This window comes from Galeopterus variegatus, unplaced genomic scaffold, assembly GCF_000696425.1.
Source record: "Galeopterus variegatus unplaced genomic scaffold, G_variegatus-3.0.2 Scaffold1321, whole genome shotgun sequence".
Taxonomy (NCBI): domain Eukaryota; kingdom Metazoa; phylum Chordata; class Mammalia; order Dermoptera; family Cynocephalidae; genus Galeopterus; species Galeopterus variegatus.
The window spans coordinates 67718-82994 of NW_007727432.1; the positions used below are offsets into that span (position 1 = coordinate 67718).

The window sequence follows — 15277 nt, forward strand, 5'->3', positions numbered from 1 at the left end:
CGTGCGGCCGAGCCTGGGGCTTGCAGCAGCTGCCGCCGCCAGGTGGAGTTTGGACACTAGACCGTGTGCCTGGGTAGAAGTTTTTATTTTCTCCGCAGCTCTACTCCCCAGCAACGCTCACCACAGCTTTGTTTTGAGAACCTCACTAAGCCCTTGCCAGAATCCAGCCATGGGGGATATGAAAACCCCGGATTTTGACGACCTTCTGGCTGCCTTTGACATCCCAGACCCCACCGGCTTTGATGCCAAGGAGGCCATCCAGACGCCCAGCGAGGGAAAGGAGAGTCCCCTCAAACCTCCACGCGTGTGTACGGATGAGAGCGTGTCCTTGTCTCACTCAGGATCAGCCCCAGAACTGCCAGCCGTGAATGTCATTGTCAAGAACACCAGCCACCAGGAGTTGTTTGAAGCGGAAAAAGACCACATTGTTCCCAGTCTCCTACCCAGTGAATTACGGGGCTCAGACCTACCTCCAGATCGTCACACCGGTGGGAAGTCTGATTCCACTTTCATGAATGGAAACAGTGCTAGGAGTTTCCGTGGCAAGCTGGAGCTTCCCAAGTCAGAGCCATTACCCACCTTCAACCAGGTCAGTCCAGTCTCCAGCCCAGAACCTGAGTATCCCATCAAAGATAACAGGTTTGGGATAAAGCTCAAGCCCCCTGACGATTATTTCCCACCCCCTTCTGGGTGCAGGGCTGTGGGTGACCCAGTTCTAGAGTCTCCGGCTAACTTTCCAGTCCCGGAGATGCATGTGTTCAATCAATTTTGTAAGAAAGAACCCAAGCCAGAACCCCTACCCTTGGCAAGCCAGGAAGAGCACGATCGAGGTGAGCAGAAGGCAGTGGAGCCTCACAAAGAGCTGGATGCCAGTCGATTCTTTGGGGAAGCTTTGGAGCTCAACAGTGGCCCTGGCAATAGACAACCCAAGGGGCCTGTCTGTGAACTTGGTACCAGCTCATCAGTGCCCCCTAGGCAGCATTTTAAGCCAGCTCATTCCAAACTGTCCTCTTATGTTGCAGCCTTAGTGGCCCCTCAGGCCAAAAGAGCAGCCAGTGTCACCAAGGAGGATCAGCCTGGCCACACAAAGAATTCCTCAGGGCCCACTAAAGAGAGTTCTAAAGGCAGTCCCAAAGTGCCTAAGCCACCAAAGAGTCCCCGGAACCCTCTGGAGGCCACTAGAAAAAGTATTAAGCCATCGGACAGCCCTCAGAGCATCTGCAGTGACAGCAACAGCAAAGACTCCCCTTCCATGGCTGCCAGCTCCCCACCAGCAATTCCCAAAGTCAGGATCAAAACCATTAAGACATCATCGGGGAAAATCAAACGGATCATCACAAGGATCTTGCCAGACCCTGATGATTCAAGTAAGTACCCTGTTGGGTCACCTCTAGGGAGCACCATTGCTGAGGCCCCAAGTAAGGTGCCAGGGGAGGAGATGCCTGTGGAGGAGCACTTTCCTCAGGCAGGCACAAATTTAGGGAGCCCCCAGGGGGACAGGAAAGAGGATGAGAGCATGATAAAGGCCAGTGACTCTTCATCTTCCTGCTGCAGTTCTGGGCTGCCCGTTCCAAAGGGACCTGCCTTAGGCTCACAGACGGGCAAAAAGCAACAGAGCACAGCACTTCAGGCATCCACCCTGGCCACTGCCAACCTCCTGCCCAAAGTGGTGCACCTGGCCAACCTGAATCTGGTCCCCCACAGCATCGCCACGTCAGTGACAGCCAAGTCCTTGGCACAGAGACAGAGTCAGGCACAGTTTATGCAAATGTCGGTGCCCCTGGTCCACCAGGTGATAAAGGACTCCTCGCTGATTAAGGAGGTCCTCAACAAGGTCCTCCACAGCTCTAACCCCGTGCCCCTCTATGTGCCAAATCTCAGCCCACCTGCAGACAGCAGGGTCCATGTGCCGGCCAGTGGGTACTGTTGCTTGGAGTGTGGAGACGCGTTTGCTTTAGAGAAGAGCCTGAAACAGCACTATGGCCGGCGGAGCATCCACATAGAGGTGCCGTGCACACTGTGCTCCAAGACACTGCTCTTCTTTAATAAGTGCAGCCTGCTCCAGCATGCCCGCAACCACAAGAGCAAGGGACAGGTCATGCAGTGTTCTCAGCTGCTCGTGAAACCCATCTCTAATGACCAGATGTTCGGGTCGGCCCCTGCGAACTCCATGACACCAGCAATCCTGGCTCCCTCATCCTTCCCCAAACATAGCCTCACTTCAGGCCGTGCCAGCCTCCCTCCTCCAGCCTTGCCGCTCTACGTAGACCCTGTGAGGCTCATCAGGTACACAGTCAAGTGTCTTGAATGTCACGAGCAGATGCAGGACTATGTGTTCATGGCTGCTCATTTCCAGAGGACAATGGAGGAAACCGAGGGACTGACTTGCCAGGTATGCCAGATGCTGCTGCCCAACCAGTGCAGTTTCTGTGCCCACCAGCGGATTCATGCACACAAGTCCCCCTACTGCTGCCCAGAGTGTGGGGTCCTCTGTTACTCTGCCTACTTCCAGACCCATGTAAAGGAGAATTGCCTGCACTATGCCCGCAAGGTGGGCTACAGGTGCATTCACTGTGGTGTCATCCACCTGACCTTGGCCTTACTGAAAAGTCACATCCAGGAGCAACACTGCCAGGTTTTCCACAAATGTGCATTCTGTCCCAAGGTGTTCGAGACTGCCAGCAGCACCGCAGACCACAGCACCACCCAGCACCCCAAACAGCCCCGTAGACCTTCTCAGCTCATTTATAAGTGCTCCTGTGAAATGGTCTTCAACAAGAAGAAGCACATTCAGCAGCATTTTTGCCAGAATGTCAGCAAGGTGCAGGTGCAGGTGGGCATCTTCAAGTGCCCTGAGTGCCCACTCTTGTTCGAGCAGAAGCCGGAGCTGATGCAACATTTCAAGAGCACCCACAATGTTCCCCAAAATGTGGATGGGCTGTCAAGCCTCCAGTCTTCAGCAGACACATCCTCAAGTTACTCTGACTCTCAAATTCCCACTGAGCCCCCAGCCACTAGTGTGGCTGCTCGGGGCAGCTCTCTGCCCTCTGGCCGCTGGGGCAGGCCTGAAGCCCATTGCAGAGCTGACGCCAGACCCCGACTGAGGGACGCTGGCTGGACCTGCCAGGAGTGCCAGGAGTGGGTTCCTGATTGGGAGAGCTATGTATCCCACATGAAAAAGAGCCATGGTCGGACACTGAAGCGGTACCCATGTCAGCAGTGTGAACAGTCCTTCCACACCCCCAACAGCCTGCGCAAACACATCTCCGACAATCATGACACAGTAAAGAAGGTCTATGCTTGCAGGTATGGCACAGAGGACAGCCCCAGCCTTCCTCAGCCCTGCCTCCTGGAGAGCCACATCAGCTTTCTGCCTGGTATCAGAAACCCTGATCTGAGCCAGACGTCCAAAGTCAGACCCCCAGCTGGACATTCCCCTCAAGTGAACCATCTGAAAAGACCAGTCAGCATAGCAGGGGATGCTCCAGACACCAGCAATGGTGCAACTGTCTCTTCCAACAAAAGGCACAAGCCCCTTTTTCATTTTGCAAAATGTAGCTTTGCCACAGACTCAGAGCTCAAGTTTCAGAGCCACATGCCCCAGCACCAGATGAGCAGCTCTACAGCACAGTGTCACCTCTGTGGCTTATGCTACGTCTCTGCCAGTTCCCTTAGACGCCACCTCTTCATCGTCCACAAGGTGAGAGAACAGGAGGAGGAGGAGGAGGAGGAGGAGGAGGAGGAGGAGGAGGGAGCAGAGGTGGCAGTGGAAGCAACAGAGCCAGAGGAGGGTTCCAGGGAGGAGGTGTCCATGGATACTAGAGAGAACGGAATAGAAGAGTGTGCCAGCGAGCCTTTGTTGGTTAACCTAGAGACACAATCACTGGGCCCAGCCCCAGAGGACGATGGTGCCCAAGATGCTCAGAGCCAACCCCAGGCCTCTCAGGACCAGGACAGTCACTCACTGTCCCCTCAGGTGTGACTGGAGGCTTTACAGTGTGTGTAGTCCGGGAGGTGCCGTGGTGTCCTCCACCTGCCATGTGGACCATGGGAAATAAAAGGCTCTTATTTTATAAATAAAAGGAAAAAAAATGGTTCTCATAGAAGTAGAGAGTAGAATAATGGTTACCAGAGGTGGGGGGAGGGGGATGGGAGAAAGAAGAAGTAGATGGACTAACAAGTACAAAACTATGCTATCTGCCCTAAGTGAATCATTGTACAGTATATGCATGTATTGAAACAATGCACTGTACCCCACAAAAGTAAATATAAATAAAATTGAAAAGAAAAACTATTATCTCACTTAAACAAATTTCAGATATAGAAAGTGGGTACAGAAGCTTCTCTTCACTTTCAATTCCAACACTAAACTTAATTCCAGAGTTTACCAAAGTTAAGAGATTGGTACGTGTTTCAAGATATTTTCCTGTGTTTCCACAGATAATACATTTTTCTGGTTCCACAAATATACATACACGCACACACACACACACAGAGAGAGAGAGAGAGAGAGAGAGACCTATATGTACAAAATATATTCCTTTAATCTGTTTTAAAAATCATAATTATATCTAAAATTTTAAAAGTGCTATTACAGTACAAGCTGTTTTTCTAACACTGAGCTATTTGTTAAAAGAATACTTACATACATCAATTTTATTTCTAATTTACAAATGGTTGCTAAGAATATACTTACCTTAAAAATGAAAGAAAAAAATCATGTCTGGTTTCAAAGGACGTGCCTCTAGAGTTGAGAAGGGATAAAATGATCTCTTCCTTTATAGAGGGAAAAGACATTCCCTTTTTTGAGTGTTCACAATTTACCATATGTATACATTTTTAAATCTACATGTCATTTTCTTTTTAAATTTATTTTTAATCTTCATATAGTAAAATTCACTTTTTTGATGTATATATCTAGGCTTCTGACAAAGGTAGACAGTTGTATGACCACCACCACACTCAATATACAGATAGTTCCATTATCCCCAAAATGCATATAGCATTCTGGGTCCACAGTTATTTTTTCTCAGCACTTTAAAGATATTATTTTTCTGTCTTCTAATTTCCATGGTTTCCGATGACAAATTTACAGTCATTCAAATCATTGTTTCCCCCATATGTTATATATTCTTTTTCTCTTGTGTTTTCTAGATTTTTTTCTTTATTGTTGGTCTTAGGTATTTTGATTATGATGTATCTGACTATGATTTGTGTTCATTCTGCTTGGAGTTTCCTGAGTGTCTTGAATATGTAAATTTGTATCTTTCACTAGACTTGTGAAGATTTCAGCCGATCTTTCTTATCTCTTTCTGGGATTTTAATGACACAAATGTTAAACTTTTTTGATGGTGATGATACTATTTTTAAAATAATTAAAATAATTAATAGTAGTGCTGATAATATGTATATTAGCTTTATTGAAACAAAATTTATATCTCATACAACTCACTCATTTAAAGTATACAATTTAGATATTTAAACTTTTGATATTGTTTCACACAGGTCCCTGAGTATCTTTTTTTATTTTCCATTTCTTTTCTCTCTGTTCTTCAGGCAAGATAATTTTAGCAACCTACCTTCAAGTTCACTGACTCTTTTCTTTGTCACCTCCATTCTACTATACAGCCTCTTCTATGAATTTTTTATTGCAATTATTGTATTTTTCTGTTCTAAATCTTCATTTAATTCTTTTTTATGTGGAGGTACTTCAAAAAGTTCATGGAAAAAATGGAATTAAAAGATGATACAAATTCTTTCATGAACTTTTTGAAGTACCCTTATAGATTATATTACTTGTCTGAGAATTTCTCTTTCCATTCATTTCAAGAGTGCCCACCCTTATCTCATGGAGCATGGGTAAAATAGCTATTTTAAAGTCTTTGATAATTCCAGTGTCTGGATTATCTTAGGTTTAGCATCTGCATATTGTCTTTTATTTTTTTAGGTTTTTTTTATTTTTTTAGTTTGCATTTACTTTTTTGTTTGGTTTGGTTTTGCTTATTGTTTTTTAACTTGAACATTTTATCCTTGACATTCTGAATATTATATTTTGGCTTCAGATGCTGTTCAGGTCCCCCGGTGAACAATGATTTTGTTTGTTTTAGCAGGCAATCAATTCAGTTGGGTTCATATTGTAAGTTCTTCCTTGACCTCTGTGAGCAATTGCTCCAATATCAGTTCAGTTGCAAAACCATTGCAATGCTGTCTGGGTCTACTCCACATATATACCACCCAGGGCTTACTCTGGGTCTCAGGTAGTAGTTTATATTGCATTTCCATTTTCAAAGCCTTTTCTATGCTTCTTTGTGTCTGTTCCCTGAATGTACAACTTGGGTATAAGCCCAGAGGTTGTGTCAGTTCATACCCAGAATTAGGGAGCACCCTTCTTCAATTCTTTGCTATCTGGGACTTCCCCTGTACTCTCTGACTCCCAGAAGCCCCTCTTCTTGGTTTCTCTGGCTAGAATACAGAATTTCTCTACTAGTTTTAGTCCTGTATACTGTTGTGCAGTTCCATGCAACTGGGACCAAACAGGGTGAAGAAAAAAAAGAGAGAAATAAAATAATGGGGATTCCTGACACATACTTTGGTCCACTAAGAACCCTTTTCCCGGTTCCTCTAGAAAGAAATATTGATGGCTGTGGTTTTTTGCCTCAAGAGTTTAGGTAAGTGCCCCATCATTACAGCAGTGCAGCTTTATAACTAGTGATGATTTTAGGCAAAGCCTGGAGAAAAAAAAAAAAGAAAGAAAGAAAAGAAGACAAGGATTTTTTTTTTTTTTTTTCACATTCCCCAGGCCCTTTTCTCAGTCCTCTGGCTAGAAAGGAGGATTATTCAGAGTTTTTGCTGTCTTTGTCTAGTGCACAGTTCTGGGACATTTGCCACCATTGAATCAAAGCCAAACAAAACAAACAGAACAAAAACAAAACAAAAAAAACACAATAAACTTATCACCTTATTAGTCATTCTTCAAGTTTTTCTTTCTTTTCCCAATCTACTCGCTGTTGTTTACTTTTCAGAGTGTCTAATTAGTTATTTTTTGTGTTCTGTTTACAGTTTTTCATTGTAACTAATGGGGGAGACAGGTTGTAGAGGGCTTACTCTATCTCATTCAGCAGTGCAAGTCCCAGGCAATCTCTTTTGGAAGAGGAAAAGACAAATATAGGGAATTCATACATATTGGTGTTACAAGGTGGCGTGCTAACCAACTGAGCTAACTGGCCAGCCCGGAATTCACACGTATTGGATGTACATGACTAGCATCTCGTGTCTCCCCACCAAGGATATAAAGACATTAAATAAATGAATGATATAGATAAGTAAAATAAACCAGGAGAATCAATATTAATACTAAGGTAGAATTTAAAGAAAAGGAGCATTATTTGAGATAGGATAATTTGCATTGATTAAAATGCATAATTTACTTATAATGAGGCTATAATAGTAATAACCATATTATGTAGTGCTCGTACTACTGTGTATCTGTTATAAATTCAAGGAAAAATTGAGAAAAACATAATTGCACTGAGAGATTGATGTATCATATCACTCAATCTTTGACAGAGAAAAGTAGAAAAAATACATAATAATAGAAAATTGTAAAATATAACTTATACATTTGAATTACTAATATATACTTAATAATATAACCTAAAAAGAATATACATTATTTTCCAAAATTCATGAGCATCTCCAAAAATTTGTTATGATCTTGACAAGGGTATCAGCAAACTTTGTCTCTAAAGGGTATTTTAGGCTTCATGGGTCTTTTGATCTCTGTCACAAGTATACAACTCTGCCATTGCAATGTGAAAGGAACCATGAACAATACATATACAAGTGGGCATGGTTCTCTTCCAATAAAGTTTTATTTACAAATATAGGCTATGAACCAGATTTTGACCACAGGCTGTAAGATATGATAAAAAGAGAAGTTTATCAGTAATTGTTTCAAGCATTAAAGATTATCTAGAGAACTGGGGAGTCCTGATTGTGAATAGTGATTATATTTTTGTTGAACAATAAATCTACTATGCATGCAAAAATTAGATGCTGAATAAGTTCTCTTAAAAGGGTAAAATCAATTTTATTTCTTCCAGTACTTTTTGCATTTATTAAGTGTTTTCCATATGCAAGTTACTTATAAGTATTATCACTTTTAATTTTTATAATAAACTTATGAAATATTCCTTTCCCCACTTTACAGAAGAAGAAACAGAGGCATATATAGTAGAAGAAATTTGCCCAAACTCGCACAGCTAAGTGGCAAAGCAATGATTTGAACTTAGGTTTCTCTAACAGCAGATATTTTAAATATTACACTATATTGTTTCTCAAGTCTCAGATTCTCATCAAAATAATGGCATCAACAAGTCAAGTACTTGCAGAGTACATTCTGTGTAACTAACATTACTGAATTCAGTGGTAGATCCAAAAATAAGTTTATAATCTACTTGGGAATATAATGAAATATTTTGAATAAAAAAATGACTGTAGAAATTTATTTCTTTTAGAAGTATATGAGAATACAAAAATTAATGCACTAGTTCTGACTTTTTGTATTTTTACTTTATATACTTTTTATATTTTAACTTTAACTTTTGTGAACTTAATTGAGGCATAATTTATATACGATAAAATTCTAAAATGTCAATGAAGAATGTATCCAGTCAAACAACCACCACCATCACAATCATTATATAGAACATTTCCATCACTCCAGAACATTCTCTTTTGTCCCTTGGTAGTCAACACCCTCCCCCAACCTCAGATCCTGGCAACCACACATCTTCTGTCTGTCACTACAATTTTGCCTTTCATGAATGTCATATAAGTTGAACAGTAAAGTATGCAATCTTCTGTGTCTGGTTGATTTCACTCAGCATAATGCCTTTGAGATTCATCCATGTTGTTGTGTGTTATCACTAGTTTGTTCATTTTCTTCCATTTTCTGGATGTATCACAATCCGTTCACCCACTGAGGGACACTTGGGTTGATTTTAGGTTTGACTACTGTGACTAAATCCCCATAAACATTTGAGTACAGATCTTTGTGTGGATAAATGCCTTCAATTCTCCATGCAATACACTATATAGAAGACGTTAATGTGGGAGGACAACTAAAGGTAGAAGGAGGTCCATAATAGAAAAGTTCCTCAATATAAAAAGGAAAGAATTTTAAGAAGGATATGGTAGTCAACAGAGTCATAAACCTTAGAGAGGGCTAAGAGGATGAAATTGGAAAAGTCACTATATAAAACTATTATCAGAACATTGGAACTTTGGAGAAACAATTTTAGCAGGGTCGTGAGACTAAAAACCAGACTTTAAGTACTACAAACAAGCAGTAAGGAATGAAAACTGTAAGTATAGCCCATTCCTTAAAAAAATATTGGCAGTAAAGAGTGTGGAAAGGAAATGAAATGGCAATTTTAGAAGATATCCAGTTTCAAGGAAGATTGTGGAGGATTCTGAGGGAAGCTGATCTTATTTGTGGGAACAGACTCAGAGAGACTGACATTGCAGAGAGGGGATCATTAATGCAGCAAGGTGCCAGAGGAATGTGGAATAGATCAGAACAAGAGGCACCTGCCTTAAAAAAAGTCTCTCTTCCAGGACAAAGACAGGATGTTAGATGATTAGATATTGGTGGAGAGAGGAACCAGGGAAGGTCAGGGATCTCATACCCGATGGCTTCAGTCTTACCCAAGGAATTAAGTAACCACATTTACAGCTGAGATACTAGAAACTGTATAGATTGGGCATCTACCACAGAGAATTATTAGAAAAGGTCAAGAACAGATGAAAGAACTAGTAAGCAAAGTGAAAAATCCAGCTGAAGTTTTAATAGCGCTAATTTATTGTGAACTTCATCATCATGATTTTGTCACTTTACTCAGGAAAGTTTCATGGCCTATGAGTAAAGGCAGAGGACTAGAATGACAGGAAGTTTCTCTCCTGATTAGAGAATGGGTTTTGCAGACAACACAAGATCAAAAAAATAGGGATTATTTGAGCTAATGGGGAGATATCATGGATTCCCAGATGGGCAAGCAAGACAAGTAAAGAGAATTACATGAAAAATTCATCAGGGGAACTAAAGAGACTGGAGATTATTTGATTGGGGTGGGGGGAGGGAGAGGAAAAATCTCAGTAGGTACAAAGGAGGATGAGGAAGGAAATGTGATTAGAAGATAGTGATGGCTGGCCCTTAGAACTGACTTACTGAAGAAACAGTTAAACAGGCTGAATAGAGTACACGTTGGGAAGCAACTTGCTGGAAATGGAATCACTACAGATCCCTTGTAAAAGATAAACTACAGCAAGACACAATGAAAGAAGAGATGTGATGATAAACTAAAGATCTATTAAGATAGGTTTGCCCTTTTCTGCAACAACACAGATTGCCTTCAGAAAGACTGAGGCTCTATCACCAGTACCACATCAAATCAGGGAGCAGACAAGTAGTTACTGTTCTTTGATAGTGTACTGCTTTTCTTTACAATTCATTCATCAGTTTTAGTGCATACTGCTGCCATGCTTACCCTTTTGATCGCTACCACAGTCGTAAAGCAGTTGCTGCATGGTACATTTCCACCGTCTGTCACATCCCCCAAGTGTACACTGGCAACTTGAATAGAAAAGATTTAATCTTGTAAAACTCAGCTTGAGTAACACCTTAATTATAAGTAACACCAACATACTCTTGCTGATGGCGGCAGAAACAAAAGCATGAAGATAAAATAATAAAAACAGTTGCAAAATTGGGGATACAGAATGGGCGCTTGGAACCAAAGATAAAGACAAAATCCAGTTACATGAATCCAGGAGTTTATTAGGTTCAGTCCAGAATCACAGCAATAGCTGTTATCTCTGGAGAATGTTGGGGGGGGGGCGTAGAAGGGGGATGAGGGGGAGGAAGAGACTTCCACCTTAACGCTTGATACTTGTGTAGTGTTTAGGTTTTTAATACCAATTATGTATAACTTTTGAGAGTTTTTTAAAACTTAGGAAAGAAAAAAAGGGTCAAGTGTTCAGATCCCTGTAAAATAAATAAATAAATAAGGAAGGAAAGGAGAGAAAAAGAAATTTGCCACCTGTGTAACGTTGGACAATATACTTAACCTATCTTAGCATCCATTTCTTCAATTATAAAATGGGAATATTAAGAACTACTTCGCACGTTTGTTCAATGAGTCAACAGTCATTTATTGAGTTTATTGCCTGAAGTACTGTGTGTTGCCAATAATTAGGGTTGTTGTGTGGAATCAAATGAAGTGATTTGGGTAATGTGTCTGGCACAGAGAAAGTGCTCAACAGATGTCATTATTTTCCTTCTATTTCTCTTGTACAGAAGCAGAATTGATCTCAGGATATGAGACAAAGTGAAGCAGTCTCAGCTGTGGGGACTGGTGAATGCAGAGGCCCAGCACTGGGCAGATTCTAACTGCATGAAATCAATCTAACTTCATGTTGCCTGAGGGAGAGAATTCCTGCGAGGCCTAAGAAAGCCCCAGAGTTCTTGCCTCTGCTCTGTAACCATTCTTGCATCAATCAGAGTGGGCTGTAAGCTTGAAGTCTCTTTTTATCCCTGAGAACTTGTCTTTTGTAGTAGATTAATCTGTATTTCATTCCATCAAAAACTGCACCTTACATTTAAATTTATAGTTTCTTGAAATACATTAGCTACTTGTCAGAAGAAGTTTCTCCAGATCTTGGACGTACATGTCTAATTTTAAAGATTAAGTGATAGTAAAAGCTAAAATATAGTATTGAAGAATACAAATGTCTCTAAAAATTGAATGCTGTTGACAAAAAAAAAAAAAAAAAAAAAAAAAAAACTGCACCTTACATTTAAATTTATAGTTTCTTGAAATACATTAGCTACTTGTCAGAAGAAGTTTCTCCAGATCTTGGACGTACATGTCTAATTTTAAAGATTAAGTGATAGTAAAAGCTAAAATATAGTATTGAAGAATACAAATGTCTCTAAAAATTGAATGCTGTTGACAAAAAAAAAAAAAAAAAAAAAACATGTTTTTACTTCATGGTTGATCTCCTGTGGGATGTCCTCAGAGAGAGGGATGGTAATGCTGAAGGAAGTGAACTCATGATCTATCATTCATCTCATGGAATAAAGTTGTTGGGAGGAATCAAATGAAATGATTTGGGTAATGTGTCTGGTACACAGTAGCTGCCTGGCACACTGATTATTGTTAAGCTGCCAGATTCAATCTGCTAAATCCAGTCTCCTCATCAGTTAGCCTATGTTCTTGTAATAAAAGACCATTAAAAATATATATACATATATTTGCAATCTGATAGAAGCATCTACTCACAACTACTTTTTGAAAAATATCAACTTATAGCGTATTATCCTGTTTTTCAGGGACAAAACTCTGAACTAGAAATCTTTAGGTGGAGGAACAATGTAAAATAAAGATTCGATTTGAGCTATAGATAAATATGGTTGAGAGGAAAACTTTTAAATAAAAATGTTATGAGAGAATCAAAGCCTTAGAGAGAAATGAAGTTTTCTTACCTATGAAAGAGTCCACATTTTACTAATGCTGTTCTACCGGAATCAGAATACCTTGATTTCTGATTCGTGAATTCTGTCTCTGCCATAGATTATATTAACTAGTCATATAATCGTGAACAACTCACAGGCTCACGTTGCCACTTGTAAAATGACGGTGGTGCTAGCTGACTTGCTTAACTCACCGGGATGTGATAAAGTTTAAATGAGATGATAAGAGTATGTGTAAATGCATTTGAGAGAATGTAAAGCATTGTGTAAATATAAAGGAGTATTGTCTAATTTCCCTCCACCCATTCAATTCAAGCTGCCTTCTACAATTCTAGCACACACACTTTGGCCCTTCTGTCAATGGTTAGAACAGTCGTTTTCAAATATGTGTGTTCTATCTATAGTACTCTTTATTCAAGTGATATAATGGGAAGATCAAGGAAACTCAAAATGTACTATAGTTAAAGGAGAAACTATTCCATTGAAACTGGAGTATGAGACAGAAAGCTCTGCTGGTGAAGCCCAGCCTCCCCTCTCCTTCCTTCATCACCCACAGCCTGGGAACGCCTGAAGCAGGCCCACCAAACACAACCAGAAAACTACTAATCTAATGCTGGTGAAATGAATGCTACCTGACTTAGCCCCAAATTTTTCAAAATAGCTGTACACATTCTGACTTACCACTTAGTTTGTCAGCTTTTCAAAGGCAGGCACCAGTTCCTTTAATTATTCTGGATCTACAATACTAGGCAAATGGCAGGCAGCCCAAGTACCACGCTTCACCAAATCTTTGATGCCATCAATTGTGAGGTGCACATTATTTCATGTGCCACTAAGAAAGAAAAAAGTTCCATCCTGACCATCTTCTGAAAGTTTCTCACCATGAAATATCATTTTGTAACCCACAGGTTAACAAAAATGAAAAACATTAATAATATCCGTTGTTGGCAAGGCTGTAAAACAGACTCAAATACTGCTGGTCAGAGTGAAAAATATTACGAGCTTACTGAAGATCAGAGTCTTAGTTCATTCAGATTGCCCTAACAAAATACCTTAGACCGGGTAATTTATAAACAACAGAAATTTGTTGCTCACAATCCTGGAGGCTGGGAAGACCAAGGTCAAGGTGCCAACAGGTTTGGTGTGTAGTGAGGGCTTGCCCTCTGTTTCATAGATGGTGCCTTCTGGCTGGGTCCTCACATGATGGAAAGCGCAAACAGGTTCCCTCCCACCTCTTTTATAATGTCACTAATCCTGTTATAATGACTTAATCACCTCCTTAAGGCTCCAGCTGTTTATATCACTACATTAGGGACTAAGTTTCAACATATAAATATGGGGGAATGGGCACAAACATTTAGACTATAGCAATAAGCTTCATTAATTTCTTTATTCATTGAAGTCCTATTACAAACAGCAATGAAGAAAATAGAAAAAAGGCCCTGCCCTCTCTAGAGCTTACATTCTTATAAGACAAAAACAAACAAATTAACAAATGAATATGTATTGTATCAGTTACTGACAAATGCCGCAGTGGACTGAATTGTGTCCTCCCAAAGTTTAATGTGTTGGAGGCTTGGTCCCCACTGTAACATTGTTCAGAGGGTGGGAAATCCTATTATTGTAATTGAAAGGTGGGGCCTTGAAGAGGTGATTAGATTTTGAGGACTATGCTTTAGTGAATGGATTAAAAATGGTGGTCATGGGCATGGTTCTGAGGGCTTTAAAAGAAGAGCACATGAGAAGTTCTCTCTCTCTGCTTTCTGCCATCTTGCCATGTGATACCCTGTGTTGCTGAAGCCACCACCAAGGAAGATCTTCACCAGATGTGTTCCCTGGATTTTGGACTTCCCAGCCTCAGAAACTATAAGCAGCAAATTTTGTTTTCTTACAAATAACCCAGTTCCAGGTATTTTGTTACAAGCAGCAAAACAGATTAATACAAATGCTATGACCAAAAGATTAAGCACGATAAAGGGGAAAAGAGTGGCAGGAGGTGCTATCTTATAGACGGTCAGAGAGGTCCTCCCTGAGGAGGTAATTAAGCAGAAACCTGAATGAAGAAAGCAAAGGTAATTTCAAGAACAAAGGTCTTTGGAGCATTCAAGGGATGGCAAGGAGCCCAGTGTATATGGAACAGAGAACTACGGATCGCATAAGTGTAGTGGGAAGTCATAGGAGGACTTTGACTAGGGCATTGCAATAGTTCTATTTGCATTTTTAAAGAATTGTTCATTCTATGGTGTGTAGAATAGACTTTAAAGAGGCAAGAGTGAAAGCACTTAGGAGCCAGTTGCAATAATTCAGCTGAAATATGATGGTGTCTTGGACTAGAGTGGTTGAAACAGAGATGGTGAGATGTTGTCAGATTCATGATATATTTTGAAGGTAGACCCGAATGGATTTGCTGACAAATTCAATGTGGATTATTGAAGAAGGGGGGGGGAGGATATTTCTCATTTTTTTGTAACGATCTCTTTCTTCTCTCCTTTTGGAACTCTAATGACATGAATGTTAGATTTTTTGATATTATCTCACAGGTCCCTGATGTTCTTTTCATTCTGTTCTATCTTCTGATCTTCTTTTTCTTAGTGTTCCTCAGATAGGATAATATTTATTGACCTATTTTCTAGTTCACTGGCTCTTTCCTCTATAATCTCTAGTCTACCATTGAGCCCGTCTAGTAAATTTTTTATTTCAAATGTGTTTTTCAGTTCTAAATTTTCCATTTGACTTTTTTCTTTT

The 15277-nt window shown here is 40.6% G+C and overlaps 1 pseudogene; it reads left to right on the forward strand.

The window, feature by feature from the left end:
• The first annotated feature begins 169 nt into the window (after positions 1-169).
• Positions 170-4019, forward strand: LOC103593308 (annotated as a pseudogene).
• Positions 4020-15277: the final 11258 nt, after the last annotated feature.